We start from the raw sequence: 15747 nt of genomic DNA, 5'->3' as shown, positions 1-15747 counted from the left end.
TTAAACTTAAGCTACACGGATCATATTTTTCTATATAAGGACAACTTTCAGAAAATCTCGAAAGACAGATTAAATGAACCGAATTGAAACAATATGAAATTGACCATCGATATCAATTAAAAGCGACAAGTTGTAAGAAAAAATTAAAGTATTTTAAAACCGTAGCGGTCGTCAAACTTGTTTAATAAAATTTCCATCTATATTAATGCTTGTACGTCCGAGTGTCACGGCGACGTCTGAACCTACCCTCGACGGAGCTGTCAATTTAATTACAGTCTTAATTCATTATTAAAGAACGAACAAGCTTGTTCGTCCACATTCTTTTATTGGCGCATTAGCAAAACGGTGTAGACAATAAGCGTTCGTTCAGACACGCAGAAATCGTGCGCTTACAAACGTTGGTAACGATTGACGATGGAAGTAAAAAATAAATAATAAAAAGGCACTATCGTGTCAAATTAATTATTGAAGAGGTGTCACGCGTGTGCTCCATTCCGGTCTAGAGTTTGTGGCGATCGATGGCACGTCTAAATTATCAAGATACCCGTGAATAAACTAATAGTAAAACGTTATTTAATTATGTGAGTATTTTAATCTATACTATCTATACTTAATAATGTGAAAGTTACTCTATCTGTCTGTCTGTCGCTCTTACACTACCAAATCGTCGAAACGAATTTTATGAAATTTGAATTTCAAGGAAGGCCATAGGCTACTTTTTTGCCAAACACATGACAACTAAACCCCCTAAAAAGCGAGCAAGGTCGCGGGCAACAACTAGTAATATATACACTATTTGGATATATCAAATTAGTTAACTTTAGATGGCTAATACATATTTTGTACATGTTTGGTACAGTATAATAAGATGATTTCCCAGCAGCCTCTGCGGCGACACACACCAGGTCCCACGCCCGACTCGTCTGCGTGAAGGTCGGCCGTTACCACGGCGCCGTCTCTGCATTACAACGACCATCCGGTGACGGGCTATAAATTTAACTGACGGAGTTAAACCAAGTTAAATTACATTAAATCTCTAGTTGGTGTAATTATGAAACTTTCAAGATAGTTTTTATTGTGAATAGATAAGCAAGTAGCCAAATGTATCAACTGGTGATAAGTGGTCACCACCGTCCACAGACTTTGGCACTTTGAGAAATATGATATACTCCTCACAGCACTATTGCACCACTAAAGTTTGGTACCTTGGCTCACTAGCCCTTAAAACTATAATATAACAACACATGATGTTTATCCAATTATCCAAACGGACTTGTACAAGCCTCTACCAAGCAATTTAAAATTTTAAGTTAAAGTCATCTGCTGAATTTCTCAAAATTATAAATTCATAGAAATTATCAAATTAAATTTAGTCTTTTATTAAAAAGATATTTCATTCCATGATATATTTGGCCATGCTAAGAATTATGAGCGTCTTCCGTTGGTACGCGCGGGAATGCGACGCCTCCAGAGTAATATAATTGTGGACGAGGCCCCTACTTTACAAACACGCCACGCGCGCAGGTGACAAAATTTGCGTGTCTGAATTACTGGGACGATACGTGTCTCGCTTTGAACTTTAGTCGAATATAATTAAATTAGCTAAAATACTGCGTACTCGAAGATGGAATTAATTATTTTTTAACAAAGTTTACCTCCGGCGTAACATTAAATTAGATTCACATACATATAGTCAGCATATCTGAACTTATGTCTATATAATTGATCTCGTGCTTGGGAAAAGTATGTGAGGATACCTACATGTGTCAGATAAAATTCTGGTAAGTCTGCTTCAGCCATATTAAGGACAACGCCATAGACATAGTGGTATTTAATAATATCCGTACGCACCGGTCCCGAGCTCATGTTTATTATGTGATCTTTGAAATTACGCAACAGATTTTGATGTGGTATTTATTAATAGATAGAGTCATTCGAAAGGAAGATTTTTGTATATATAATACATAGACAATATAATAATGATACTCTGATCATTTTAGAAGTTTCTAATGTTGCTTCGTAAAAAAACAAATTCTGTTGTATATTTAGTATCAATATTACACCCGCGCGAAGCCAGGGCGGGTCGCTAGTAACGCACATAAAAATAGAGGTATATTAAATTTTAAGTATAAATGAGTAATAAAGCTTTATATTTTACATGAACAGTTCTTTCTTTAATGTAAGTAAAGTGACAACAGCAACCTAACAATGTCCCGTTGCTGGTCTAAGGGCTCCTTTTTGAAGTTACTGAAGAGCTCTCTCAAGTTATTGAGATATTCTTCACCAACAAGAGTGCAATGAACTATAAACAAAATGTAACCATTCACTGACATTCATTGACACCCAAAATCAAAGTATGCTTTATTCAAGTGAGCTAACAAAATATTACTGTATTTTTAAAAGAGTATGATAAACTACTCGGATTTGATTTATTTTATGTATAAATACATATTAATGGATATTATTTACAAAATTATGACTTGTATGTACCAAATCCTATTTCCATTTTACAAGCACTTTAAAATCAAATTAAATATGAAACAAATGTGAAAATTGTTATTGCATGTAGATTTTCTTCTGTTTATGTTAAAATTTTATCTTTACTTCGGAATTTTTGTTGTTTATACGTACTATCACCGCCCATGAATATCTGCAACGGTTGTGCAGGGCAGAAAATGCCTCAAAAGCAGTGTTGTAGAGTCGAGTTTACAAAATATTTTACGCTGTCCATTACATCTCGAAACTACTTAAGCCCCAAGATAATAAACATTCCTTGTTTTGCAAAATGATATTATTTAATTAATATAATTTGGCAGCTATAAAGCGACTATTTAATCAGGTAGAGTATCAGGTCCAGTGTTTCATACGCCAGCCATATGTCGCGTCGGACCACCTCGCTCTCTAAGCTAGCGTTATAAAACGCTTACCGACTTCACCTGCTTGCTCCAACTAATATACTTTGATTTGAGTCTGCAATTGTTAATCGATCGAGATGAAAACATTAAATCATACATCTGTAATGTTTTAGTTTAGATAAAAATAGACGTTTGAAAATGAATAAACAAAACGTTACTTTTATATTGAGTAAAGAACATGGCAATGAAATAAAAAATGTTGTCGTTATAACATAACAGCCGTAAAATGCGAAATTGATGGTTATTGAAATAACTTGTAATCAAATAAAAATGTCATATTATATATAAAAAGTTACTTCAAAAAAATCTAATTACAATAAAATAGGCAACAAAGTATACGATCGTGGACTACTCCATTCCAGAGCGAAGAGCGGGCATGAGAGGTCGTCATGCAGACTACCGTCTTCGCATACGAGTCATTCTAATCATAATTTACGATATTAACATATTAATATGCAGATATATTATAACAAATCCTTATAAAATCCCGAATACATATTAAGAACCAAAAAGCGAGCTGCGCTCAGCGAGGTGCCGATGAAGCATCAGCTTTATGTAGCGATTATTTACAGTTCGTGGGTCCGACACGGGGGCGACATGTGTTCGCGTCGTAATAATTTTACCGTCCACGACTTATGAACTGGTTTACGACCTGCTTTATGAGTTATGGGAAGTTTATAGCTAAGCCGGTTTTGATGTGAGGTGCCGTAAGTCAGGTCGGCCGTGTAATTGTAGGTTTATTCAATAAAAATTCTTCATAAAGTGTTATGAATCGTAATAGAAGTTATGATTATATTAAATTGAGTCGATAATTGTGAATAAAAAAAGACAGGTTGTTCAATCAATTAATTTACGTTCGGCTAAACTGTAATTTAAAGACTTAATAATTATATTTTAATGGTAATTATTATTTATTAACAGCGTCTAGTACTGAAAGCTGAAAAACTACCAACAGTATCATTAATTTAAATTGAACAAACCGCCTCTACATCCGAGCAGTATTCTGAGAGTACGGCGATGTACACGTTCGTTTTTGTATGTACGAGTACATTTAATTGCCGGTTATCACTTCTTACTCCGCAAACATTATATCAATTAAAAGTAATGATTATTAATAGTAATACTACATACATTACTTCGTTAATGCTCATTAAGTATTATAAGAAATAATTACGAAAGAAAATGTTTGCATGTTTTAATTGCCAATATGTGCTATTTATTAAAATATAATTAATACAAGAATAATACACGTTCGTTTATATATAATATATGTTTTTGGGAAGACAGCGATAAAGTATGTTTTTTAACTAACGATTTGAATACATAAAATTTAATGTTTTGACCACAACCTGTGTGAATGTGGATAGATGACACCAAGACCGTTTGCTTAAATGTAAACGTTTAATGATTTCCAGTCATCTAGCGACGCTCTGTGATAATGCTGATGCCCTAAGTCTGTCTTTTGTGCTTGAACTCATTTGTTTTCAGAAGAGTTTTTTCAATTTCCAACAGTTACTGACTGACTGGTGACTAGAGACTGGAGGCTGGTGGTCTATAAATCTGTTTTTAAGAGAAGCTACGCTTACTTTTTTTTATTTTATAGGTTGACGGACGAGCATATGGGCCACCTGATGGTAAGTAGTCACCATCAGCCATAGACAATGACGCTGTAAGAAATATTAACTATTCCTTAAATCGTCAATACGCCACCAACCTTGGGAACTAAGATATTATATCCCTTGTGCCTGTTGTTACACTGGCTCACTCACCCTTCAAAGCGGAACACAACAATACTGAGTACTGTTGTGTGTTGGTAGAATAAATGATGTGTGGGTGGTACCTACAGAGACGGGCTTGCACAAAGCCCTGCCACCAAGTACTACACCGAAGTTTTAAATCGAACTTATCACTTTGCACAGAACACCGTCAAACTCGTCAAGACATATGAAAATAATGATCGTAGCTTATATCGCAGTGAGCGAGCGCAGCGGTCACGTGCGCGTGTAATGCGGTGGGCGTGGCGCTGCGCTTGCGCACTATCTTAATGAAATCCAGCGAATTAAACACTTTTGCTCTTGCTTTATACACTTATTAATCTTCCAGGATTAAAATCTAATTACATTCCTCTCGTGCAAGTTTCGTGAGTTAGTGAAATAGTTCAGCTTCGTTTTGTTTCCTTTGGAAGGCTCTGTAATTGCCTTCTTACGCTTGTAATATATTGCTTGCAAAGATACGAGTATTTTTCGTTAATTGGAAATCGTGACCAATAATTTGATTTTCATAACCTTTCGATGTCTACACTAAAATATATTTTACAATAAGAATTTTACTACTTATATTTCAATGATTAAGCTTTCTTTAGCTACAGATGATAACGCGTGCCTGATTGAGATCTCGTCGTTTTGTCTCAGAGTGAACAAGAACGTTACTATACGACCGAGTTGAGAAGTCAAGGGTTGTATTCATACATACATATTACGTAGGTATATAAAAATGACTTTTAAAGAATGTCGGTTGCTGTAGCTGCCCATAAATAGCTCGGAACTTGCGTCCATGCCATATCTTCGCGGGAGGAATTGCGAACCGGATGTAGAGTTTTACATTTCATTAAGTCAATGCAAAACATTTGAAACAGCAAGCTTTTTGATTGACGCTCAGGAAATACGAACTAACAATAATGTTGAGAGTATATTGTTATGCGACGAACGACCTTAACAGATCAAGCTAACACGTTTTTTTAAGTAAACATAGTTATGATAGTTCATTATGTAAGATGCAGTTTATGCGGTATCGACCATTGTGTAATGTTCCCATACGAGGCGCAATTATACAAGCTTGCGCCTGGGAACTTCCTGACTGCATCGCAACGTCGCGCGTATCCACTGACACACGATACGATATAGCAATTTTTTTGTTAATTGATTTTATTTAAAGAGATAAATTTATACAGTCAAATGAATATGAAATCCATTTATATTCTCTATAATTAAAACTCTAATGTATAGGTTTTCTTCGTCGCTATCTGGAAGATCAATAAACACTATTATTCTAACAGTAATTGATGCTTCAATATTAAACCTCTTCGATGAATATTGCGAGTTCTTTCAAACACTAGACTATTTGAGCTCGATAATTGAACATTTTTATTTAAGGTAAGGTTTCTTTCAGGTTTATCTCCCCGAACTCTGACCTCAGTCTCAACAACTGATCTAATAATTACTTACTATATAAATTAAAATATTGAATCAAGCAAGTTCATTTTAATACTTTTACTTTAATACATGTTTGGCGGTACATTGCCAAGAAAGTGGCCTTTGGTATTCACTATTATAAGCATAGCATTTAAACGATTTAAGCATCGCAACAGTTTGTCTACGTAAATCAACAGCTTGTCGTTGAATTTTAGTGCTCATCAAAAAAGAATGAAAACACTCCGCGACAACTAACGAGTACTTGCACCTCACATCGTTTGAATATTTCCAGAAGATTACAAGTTACGGCGCGAATTTTAAGTTAGTAAGTAAAGCTACGCTTTTAAGCAAAATGTTTCCCAAGAATCCTGGTTTGGGGCTCACAATTAGGACAAATTAACGTTCCTCGAACGCCGCTTCTTCTTAAGACGAAAATTCCTTTACAAATTTGGTAAATAAAGAATAACGTCGGCTTTTCAAGGCTTGCTTACAATGTCACTGAGTTTAAATATAAAACCAGTTTAATAAAGAAAGCACCTTGAGGTTATTTTCGATAAAAACCGAACAGGAGCTGTGGGTTTATCGTAAGGTCTCCTGGCGTAAAAGTGCCTTATCGCTGAAGTAGAATCTATTCAAAAGAAAATCTAAACCCAAGCCGCTTGACGTATTTTGCATGTATACACAGTTCTCACGACTTTACGCCGTAAATTACGGCGTATGTGTTACATAAATAAAATTACTATCCACACATACATAGATTATAGTAGCACGTTAAAAGAACTTAGAAACTAAGGATTAAAAGTAGGTAATATAAACAGAATTTTAAATATTTTTTATGGTGTAGGTTGGTAGACGAACAAATGGGTCATTTGATGGCAAATGATCACCACCATAGACAATAACGCCGCAAGAAATATTAACTAATCAATGTACCTTGCCTTGGAGCTAAGATGTTATGCCCCTTGTGCCTGTAATTTCGTTGGCTTACTCACAGTTCAAGCCGGAATACAATAGTACTGAGTAGTAGTACTTTGGTGATAGAATATGATTCGGTGATATCTAGACGGGTTTGCACACCCTACCACCAAGTAAGCGTTTAAACAGATTGTGTCTTTAATAAGATTTCACCTCTGTACTTGATTAAGTATAAGGGTTCGGATCTCGTATATCGCACACCGATAGCGATAGAGCGATATTTAGAACCGAATCTCAAGACCGATCTTCACTCGATATGCGAGTTCAAATAACGAGCTGCAGAGTTTATCGTCAAAACTCTCAGGTAACTTGCCGTAGTTAAAGATAGTTGGCATTTGATTCTCGAGCCTTAAAAAGCATATAAAAACGTTGTTCCTGCTTTGTCTCTGTCGTATTTTTAAACTTCGAACAATATGTTGAACAAATTCACTTCACTGCTGGTCTAGATAATATCTTCCATACAATCGATATCTATCACATGTAATCAATATTTCAAATTTTGTTCATTTTTCTCAACGCTCTGATTTGTTAATAAAAGTCAAAAGCTTCTATGTTACATCTTTTGTTGTTTTGATAGTTCGGCCATAATTCATTCGCTCTACCACTTCATTATCGCCTTATCACCCACGTCGAGGATATTTGACGGCGTGTTTACACTGCTAGTGTGAATAACGCCAATAAAGACTTTATTGATGTGTGAGATGGCATCGGACCGCAATGTAGAAGGCATTAATTATAAATAAACAAATACTCATGAATAGAAACTTTTTTAAATTTAAAATTGGAACTAGCGTGCGCCGGACTCTACCGCCTATCCCTAACTATTCCTATTTTATATTAAAATACATATTCAAGTAAGGAATTGCATCGTCAACTATGGACATTAAGATTTATGTTCCTTTAATAATTTTTTTTCTATTTATTAATACATTACTTCTTTTAAAGTAGACCATGAAATGACTTACTACTACTACTACTACTACTTACTAATGACTTTACACATATGTAATATTGCAGTATATAGGCATCGACGCCATGCCTCTCTCAATATTATCGTAAGAGAATATTCCATACACCTCACGTGCCACCTACAGGTTGTTTATGAAACTATGCCAGCGAACTTTACGCGAATGTCAACAACATGCGTGTGCGCATACGATACGAACAGAAACAAATACTGTTTACATATGTATATTAAATTTTTTTGATTTCATTTTTTTAAATGCAATTGACGTATTTATGTCATTGGTTTTCACGCCTTCGTTGAACTTAAAAAATAATTAAAAAACGAACGGGCATAAAATATAAGACGAACGCAATATAACTCTTTATTACGCCGCAGTTGGAATATAAAGTGCATAAATGTCAACTTTACCTATTTGTAATTTACGCTGATCTATTCAGCCAATGGCTCACCCCGGCCCGTAACGTGCTGCACCGTGCACGTAAACGACATTCGTAGTTTTACTATTGGTCATTGTATTACTATGATTAATGTTTACTTCAGAAAATAAAAATCGAATAATTACAATAATTTCATCGAATACGCCTCAGCTTATTATGGGTCATTGGATAATAAATAAAAAAACATCACCGTGGGTTCCGTATGCTTTTTGAGGAACCGGTCCGGTTCCAGGAATCGCGTCGACGATCAGTAATGAGCGCGCGCAAAAAACGGAGATTTTATACTGAGATAGAATTTTATTGTAATTATATGAAGCGATTTCGGCATTCGAAGTGTACGAACCATCGATGTACTCGCGTCAAAGTCGACGGTACAACGACTCCGATCTAATTAATTACTAGATAACGTATTAACGTGTAATGAGGTAACGGTCGGAACAAGGCTGTGGAGGTCGTCCTTTAGTCAGCATTTTAATTAAAATAATTATAAAGTAAATTCTAAAAATGTAATCTAAAATAATTGACATGTACTCGTAACGTATAACGTATGTAAACATTACTGAAGATATAATCAGTGTAAAAAAATTAATTCATGTATACTTTTATAAATTAATATATAATATTTTCACAATTGATATAATTTTTTAATTAAAAATATGTTTGAGGTTGAAAGTTTGTTTGAGGTTTCCTTTGATGAGCGTCTCAATGCAACTTGTGTCCAGCGCCGATCTTTGAAAATACTCTACAAAATTTGTTAACGTCTTATCGGGGATGGATCAGATCAGTACGATACTTGAGTTTTCAATGTTTAAGTTAGTTATGTAAAACTAGCTGCCCGTAAGTAATCCGACCCAGTTACACTTTTAAAATATTTTTTTCCAAAGACCCTGATGCTAACATGAATACATACATTTTTGTGTCAAATTTCAACTTTCTAAACTCACTAGTTACTATATACTCACTACGGTACGTTGAAAATCAGCCAGAACAAACGATTGTATAAGTATGAATGATTGCTTATGATTCGCTTATGCACGGGTACAATAAAGGTCTACCTAAAATGATTATATCATATTTTTCTATTAGTCAAATTTCTTCCGGCAAATTCAACAATCGTAATCGAAATTAAAATATACTTTATTCTAGCAGGCTTTTACAAGTACTTTTGAATAGTCATTTAGCAATCTATATTAAACAAAGCGACTACCGGTTGGGAATGTGGTCATATTTAAACACCCAAATTTTCCTTATGAATCACTCCGTCCATTAGTGCCAACCGTATTAAAATCCGCTTCGTTTTTAAGTGTATCCTAAGTACACAGACGCGGCGGAGGACTTTATTTTATAACACGTAGTGACGATATGACACATTGATACGAAGGATAAACGATAGGAGAAATGAGGCTAAGCTGGACGACACCTTGTCAAAGTTACAGTAAAATAACATAACGTCAAAAACTGCGTCTTATTCACGACAATCAAGTCAAGTTGTAACGTGATTGTCTTTGGCGGTGTAACATAAACTCTTAATTGTAAAAGTTTCATAATAAATATGTAGATTTACATATGTGTGCGTGTGAATGGAATACATGGTAGAGTGTATAGTTCTTTTGTTTTAATTTATTGAATGTATCATCTTCATCCTCCTGCCCTTACCCCAATTTTATTTGAGGTGGGCGCAGCATGTCTTCTCCTTCCATACTTCTCTTTCGGACGTCATCTCACAAGCAACATTATTTCTAACCATATCTTCTTTCACACAATCCATCCATCGTTTCTTTGGTCGTCCTCTACCTCAATATCCATCCACATCCATGCTCAAGACCTTAATTGATGTAAAATGTATCTTATCAAAATCTCTTTGAAGCTCTTCAATATTTATCGTAAAGTATTAGCATAGTATGAAGGGTTTTCGGGTATGTATATCTTCGTGTTGGAAAGACGGGCAAGTATAGAGCGACGCGAGCGGGACCGGTCGTCGACGAGCCGGGACTGTAGACAAAGTTTTTTGCTCATTATCGGAGCCGGCGAGAGCGCTCGTACGTGAAGTCGCTTACACTAAGAGTATTAAATACTGGTCCCCACTGACGGACATCTCGACAGCACAAACTGATTATCGTTTAAAATATTCAGCAGGAACTGACAATGACTGTAAAAAGATTCGATTAGTATCAAGATTATTTTAATAGAACGATTCTATTATGCGATCTAGCTTAGCAATCTATAACTGTTTCTATACTGAACTCGAATAACCTTGAACTTGACCTTCCCTTACAGCGCTGAAAGTAGTTTTATAACAGTAACACAATAATGATTTAAATTTATGTGATTTATTCATTTTCATTCAAGATACTGATAATGTAACCACTAATCCTAGCCATTAATATCACGCGAACGGTTTATATATTTACATGTAGTTAACTTATAACATCAAGTTCACATAATGTAAAAAAGTAAAGAACGTTTATCAGCCCTGCGAGGTTGAGGCAGAGTCATATATAGAGCTTCCGATGGCCGGTCCGCGCTTAAGGTAAAGATATGACAGCAAATATTTGCCCTCTCGTTTCTCAGTAATCGTTGTTTTATAACAGATTTAGAAAGATACACAAACTGAGCTCCGGCGTTGTTCTGTTTGTCTGTATAATGCAAAAGTTTATTTGCTATAAACGTTCATATACTACAGCGCCATCTAGTAGCGAATTACAGTCGTTTTTTTTATAAATTATTATTGATTTAAAGTTGTTACTGTTATTGCTGATATAACTGTTGTTGGTCGATTAGATATTATAAAATCTGATAGTATTCATTTTTTTTAATTCCTTTTCAATTCTGACCTGGAAGTTTTGTAAATGTGTACATATTAAAGGCATATACACACTACATACAGAGTCATTCCCTCAATAATCGTCGCGATTGATATCGCGTATATTAGGTACTAAAAGAAAACAATTGCCATTTAAAGTGATTGTCGATAGCGAAAACCGTATTTATTAAAATTTGAAATTTAACTACGTTTAAATTATGAATTAAATTAATAAACAAGCGAAAGCGTAAGATATAAACAACACAAATCTTGCACAATACGTCAAGTGTATAGCTACAGATTCTGCTGTTACGCACGTCGCGTCGGTCGCGAATACACGAAATAACATTCAAAAAGTGTCCCACGCGCCCTGCACACAGCCTCTCGCGCCAGTCATGACCATGTCGATGATAACTATATGACTATAAGATTTACCCCTATATTATAAAGCATGTTTAAATATTACCTGCCATAGTGCGTTAAGGTAATTACCGACAATGTCAGGCCGGGAGCTCCCACGGATCATCTTCAGCATCTGTCAAGTAACCGCAAGCGAGCTGCGGCGACGACTGTGATAAAGTACCACCTTCATTACTGCGGGTATTTTGTCATAGCTGTATATTTAATTCCCTGCTTAGTTTTGTGAAGAACCGATCACTGACTCTTGTTGGAATCCTGCATCATAAATAATGATTCCGCCTAGGAGTTATTGTAGATGTATTCTTTCTGTATCTCTGAAAGATTGTATTGTGGCCGTTTTTACGGGTGCTCTTTTCCTGTGTGTCAGATTTTGCTAAAAACAGGAAAATACAGAGCGCATACTTCTATGACGGTTCTTGCCCATACATCTTTAAGATTACGTGCTGAGGAGAGGAGAATACTCAGCGCACACTTGTGTAATTGCTCTTGCGCAGACGTTTTAAAGAATAGGAACTTAAGACTAATGGTATGAGGTAGTGTATAAAGTACCCTTTATATCTTAACCCCCAACTTTCAATATGGTTATTTTGAATAACTTTTCTACATTTCGTAAAACCGTACATATTTGAGCTCAAAAACTCGCAGGTATTATAGAATCGATTAAACAGCGTTGGTAAAGTATTAATTATAAGCGACACATGACAAATCTCGTATATTTATTGGTAACTTGTAGTCATGTTCGCTCGACAACATAAAATACTTCGGGCAGATGTAAGTTCTCACCACCAGGTGTGTCGTTTATTCATAAACGATATTTTATGAAATTCCTATCTACCAGTCCAAAGTCATGTAGAAAATGATTACAAACAGTTACACAGATATATTTTACAAGTAAACGGTATTCTCAGAACATAACTTACGTGCAATATTTTAAATAAACATGTACAGAAATTCTACAAGTAACCTCTAATTTTGCAGACACGTGTTAGTGACACACAACAAACCTGACGTTGACATTCAGGTTTTTAGCGAGCAAGATGAAAAAGCAAATTACCAACGAATGAAAACAAAATTTTCAATTAAGATTTATGTCTGAAGTTTTGTTCCGTTAGTCCTGAACTATTCAACTATTATGATACCGCTAGGCAGTAATACTTCTTATGAGTGTGATTAAACATTTAAAGACATCTAATAGAAGAGCTTTGTGCTATTCGGACTGGAAAAGTATAAACTCATCAGATATTCTACCGTCAAACAGCAATACAGTAATTTTGTGTTCCAATTTACAGGATGATTGAGCAAGTATAATTACAGGCACAAGGGACACAATATCTTGGTTCCCAAGACCGGTAGCGCATTGGTAATGAAAGAAATGGTTGATATTTCCTACGGCGTCAATGTCTCTAGGCGGTATTGATTACTTACCATCAAGTAAGCCATTTACTTTTAAAGACAAGTCGCAACAGGTCGCGGCTCATAACCACCAGCTTAATAGTAGCTTAATAGTAATAGATTACATTAGAATGAATACTGCTGAAATGTTGAAAAAGAGTACTCAGTTTCTTGACGGTTCTTCTCGGTAAAATCTACTTTCCGAACCGGTGGTAGCTTCACTTGTTAAATGACGATTCAAAAGTGCTTGTAAAAGCCTACTTTAATAAAGTTTATTTTTGATTGTGATTTTGCTTACTTCTAAATCTTGAGGTGCGACTGAAAATGTCTTAAAGGAATAATCCAATAACTTAATATAGGCTCGACTCGTTGTTTGAACCTTCCTTCGCTCTGGACCAGGCCAAACACTCAGAATCAACATTTGGCTTACGAAGCGACTGTACCACTCTAGATATAAATTTACTGCATTTTTAATATACATAGACGAAAGACCGAAGTTAGCGAAAATAATACCCATTATAATTCGGAATATTACAAATTCTAATAATCGATTCGATTTGATCAAGTAAATTATACTAATTTACATTCGGCTACGGTCCAATACCGAAATAATATCCAAATCTATGACTTAAAAAAATCGGTTACAAGTAAAATTATTCCGGTATATCGATCCAATTCATCCTTATGCCGACGAAATAAGAAACAAAATGGTTTGATAAAATATCTGATCATATTGATATTTAATTTTAACTCTTATATCGATGAAAATAAGAGCTATTTATTTGAAATATATTGAAGGTAATGATTGGACGAATAATTCCCACATTCAGACAATCTCATCATTTCACGCTCTACAGTTAATCTGTTTGAAAGATAATCGTGTAAAGGAATCTAAAATCGTTTATCATTGGCGCACAAAATATCGTTTTTGATGATATATTAATATTCTTAGTTCATAAAATACTTCATAAAAATTTTACAAACATTTGAAATAGGAAGCCAGTCGGCAAATAGCCTCTCGGCAATAGACATTGTCAGTGGATGAAATGAAAAATTCCTTGCATTTTCAATGTGCCAACCAAACTGCCAACAGTTATTATCTAAGAATCTAAAAATTGTGTGCCAAATGCAAAACATTGCTCAGTAGCAAAGTGAAATAAGTACTGAGTCCCAGCCTCAACATGCCGGCTTTTTCAAAGATCTACTAATAAATTGGTGCAGATCTCCATGGTCTTGTATAAAATCTCGAGGCGGAAAAAAGAGGTTGTATTAAGGTTAAGGGTTAAGCTGGCATTTGACAACGTTGCAATAACTGTAAAAGAAACAAAAATAAAAAGTGCAGCTTTCATTGCACATTCAGTATTGTAAGTAAGTATCTCTGTCAAATTCGCACTGGCATAGTTATAATCTCGAATTATTTAAAGGTTATCAAAAGAAAGCGCAGTCACGGTGCGAGCAGATTTTTCTAGTATCAGAGTCATTCCACTTAGATCCTAGTTGGCAATCCCGCACTCATCCGCTAAAGTGGCATTGTGCGAGTGTTCTGCAATATTCTAATGGTCGACCATTGAAACTCCGGCAACAGCGTTGCACACGCTCCACTTTCTATGCCTTACTGGAATATATCGATAAAATGCACATACATGTTTTGTACACTATATTTTTCTTTTCATAGATACTGTACGTAACTCTAATTCTAACAAGGTTTTATTTAAATCTATCCGTACAATTGTTGGGTTAAAATCCCAAATTTCAAGTCGCTCTTACAATGTCGAAAGAAAGGAGTTAATTACAAATGATAAGCCGTTGATATTAAAACTACACATTTCAGCGAGCTCTCTTTCTGTGTTTATCGTAAAACAAATGGTCGATAATTGCTCAAGGCTCGCAGCCGAAAAGAGGAATAAATCATGTTTCAGACTTTCAAATAAAAAATAAATTCTATCTTAGTAACAAATCGACAAAAACATATTCCCTGACCCCGACGTGATTTGAACACGCAACCTTCTGATCTGGAGTCAGACGCGCTACCGTTGCGCCACGGAGTCCTGTACGAGTAATTGCGAAATTATGGCATGTAATACGCAAATGAATTCATGACCTCACAAATATTTTGATAAAATAAAATTTCATTACAATATCATTATTATTCAATAAGAGCAGTTTATTGAAATGGAAAACTGTATGAACTATTCGTTTGTATTTCACTTGTATGAATAGGTTGCGGTCAAAAGCTTTGGACATACTATATTTATAAATTTTCTCTTCCTATTTGAAAAATATAGACACAAAATACTGTGAATTTAACATTAATAAAATTAGTGAAATAATAATAAAACACATAGTTTAAGATCGTTAATATATTTCAAATAACAACAAGCTTCGCGAGCTCTGAGTCACATCAAAGAGTGACAAAAATACAAATCGTCTCTCTTTTTATTACACAATTGCCTTGAAAACTTCATAAGCCAAAATAAAAATAACTAACATTATAATATCTCTTAATGACAGATAACAATATAAATAATGATTTCATAATCATTACGCATTATAAATTAAAGTCCTCCCATACGCGATTAACTCACAAATTAAAAAACTAATTTCATACGGTTTTTACTAATTATTGGTCGGAGCGATTTATGAGCAA

General features: G+C 34.9%; 1 protein-coding gene and 1 non-coding gene across 2 annotated transcripts in view; both read right to left on the bottom strand.

Annotated features, from left to right (window-relative positions):
* Positions 1 to 15747, bottom strand: part of LOC124537230 (protein prickle-like) — a 321460-nt gene that overhangs the window by 289774 nt on the left and 15939 nt on the right. The window lies entirely within an intron of this gene.
* Trnaw-cca lies at positions 15077 to 15148 on the bottom strand. The gene has a single exon. It is a non-coding gene; the product is annotated as a tRNA-Trp (tRNA).

This window comes from Vanessa cardui, chromosome 18, assembly GCF_905220365.1.
Source record: "Vanessa cardui chromosome 18, ilVanCard2.1, whole genome shotgun sequence".
NCBI lineage: Eukaryota > Metazoa > Arthropoda > Insecta > Lepidoptera > Nymphalidae > Vanessa > Vanessa cardui.
Note: the sequence above shows the minus strand (reverse complement) of the source record. Positions and strands in the feature narration are given on the sequence as shown.